Genomic DNA, 2,619 nt, shown 5'->3' on the forward strand with positions numbered 1-2,619 from the left:
TACCTCTAGGCTTAGACTCATCATCATCATTATCATATTCGTAACATATCTCTTATCTTTTTATCATAAGAAGCTCTTATTAGTCATAGACTCATAGTTTCCGAAATATAAGGGAGTCATGGAAAGATAAGATAGTCATATTGCAAGGATCATACCTTAGGAGAAAGAAGGGACTAGCCTTACATACCTTGATGTCTATCTAACTTTATCAATTAAGTGCTTTCCTCCAATGTTCACGATTCTACATTCAAGAGAATTTGTACTAAGATTAGATGATCGGAACCATACTTAAGCTTAAGCTAAAGCTAACGAAAATTGGGCAGCATCTCCTTTGTTTCTACAACTTTAACCATATAATATAACAACTCCCAAACATCAACAACACACCCACAATATCATAATCAATAAACTTTGCTAAGTTGGCCGTTATTCAATTCTTACAATTCCCTCTCAAAGTCATCAATAACCGTGGTTATAACCCAACGCCATATTCATCCCCTTATAATGCTTCTCCAACATTCTTAATATTATTTATAACAACATTATACTCATAACATGTCAAGAATCATGATTCATGTCAAACTACTATTCAAGAATACCATTATCTCACAATTGAGCTTCATATTCTACTTTCTTCCATAATCTAAGTCTTTCAACCGTTCAATGTTCTTAACAACATGAAATGATCATAAAAATCACCTTTTATTGTGTGGGAATGGGTTTTGGATGGAGTTGCCTCACTTGGAGAAAACCCTAACTTCAATTCAAAGAGATTTCTTGACTCCAAGCAACCCTAGAGAGCTTCTTCACACTTGATTTCCTTGAATTTATGAAGTTGATCTTTGATTTGTCTTAAATTTATGTTAATGAAATATGTAGAACCTTCTAGAGGTCTTGAGAGAAGTGGAGAAGTGAGAAGAATGAAAAATTAGAAATGGGAACATGTATTTATACTTGGAAATTATTCAGCCCGTCGGGACTTATACGACCCTTATACGGTCTGTATAATCTTATACTGTCCGTATAAGTGATTGTATTTCACCATCAGGGAAATCATCTTTTCTGTTGAGTTGTACGGACCCTTATACAGACCGTATAAGTGGTCGTATAACTCCACTTTTCTGAAATTATCTCCGTCGTTTCATTTGATCTCCAATCCTTATGGAACCTTCTTAGAACTTCATTAACAACTTAAGGAGCGTTATAACTTTTCCTGAAGACATCATTAGATCAACATTAGCTTGGTACTTGCGACCCCTTTCAAAACACGACTTATACTTAACATTCTTCAATGAACTTTCTTTCTCTTGCTTCAAACGTCTTTGGAATCTTAATTAGAACCGTTAAGTAACCTTTCTTACTTGTAGGGACATCATGTACTTCTTACCCTGCGTTAGTCTATCTACCATATGAAGGCATGAATATTTTTGAGGTGTAACAATAAGGAGGTTCTGGAAAATATGGATGGAATCATAACATAGGAAGCATGCCCTTGAAAGAAAGAAACTAGCCTTAACTTACCTTTTGTCTTCTTAATGAATAAACATTCTCCTTCCAAGCTCGCGACTCTACATTCAAGAGGATTCGTACAAAGGTTAGGTCATTGAAAGCATGATTAAGTTTAAGCTAAAGCAACTAAGGGCTAATGGAATTTGGGCAGCAGTTCCTTTGTTTCATTGACTCTCTCCATATAATAGACAACTCCCAAACATCAATAGAAACATCCATGTTATCATAGTCAAGAGGCTTCTTTCAAGTTAAGCATTGTCCAATCCTTAAAACTCTTTTTTAAGGTCATTCATAACAATAGCTACAACACAACACCATATTCACTTACATGCAATACTTCTTCAACATCATTAGTACCCTCTCAACAAGATTATACTCGTAGCATATTAAGAATCATGACTCAAGTTAATTTACTACTCAAAAGTATCATTAAATCCATATTTGAGCTTCATCTTCTACTTTCTTCCCTCATCCAAGTTATTCAACAACCAAATACTCTTAATAACATGAAATAGATGTAAAACTCACCTTTTATTGTATAAGGATGAACTTTGGGTTAATATATTCACTTGAATGAAACCCCAACTTCAATGCCAAAGGAAATCTTGAATTCCACAAACCCTAGTGAGTCTTCCCATACTTTATTCTTGCTATTTAATCTTTGATTTCTCTTAGGTTTTGGTTAATATGATAGGGGGAAGGTTCTAGAGCTTTCAAGACTTGGGGAAAATGTCGGAAATGAAAAATAAGAGCAAGGGTCATCTACATATAAAAAGGGAAAAAAGTTACCCGACCCGATTATACGGCCACTTATACGGTCCGTATAATTTTATGCGATCCATCTAAATGGTCGTATAATCCTACCATGGGATAAACCTTCTCTGGAATGGTTATATAGACCATTATAAGGACCGTATAAGTTGTCGTACAATCCATTTCTTTCCACTACAAGAAAAAGGCTTATTAGCGACCAAGAATTAGCGACAAGTTGAAAATCTGGTCCATAGAAATATACCTATAAGGACTAAGATTTTTCCTGGTGCTTATTGTTCGATTTTAAGCGAAGAGATTAAATCTGGTCGCTGAAGTGATGGATGTCTAGTCCCTAAT

Source organism: Lycium barbarum, chromosome 11 (assembly GCF_019175385.1).
Source record: "Lycium barbarum isolate Lr01 chromosome 11, ASM1917538v2, whole genome shotgun sequence".
Taxonomy (NCBI): domain Eukaryota; kingdom Viridiplantae; phylum Streptophyta; class Magnoliopsida; order Solanales; family Solanaceae; genus Lycium; species Lycium barbarum.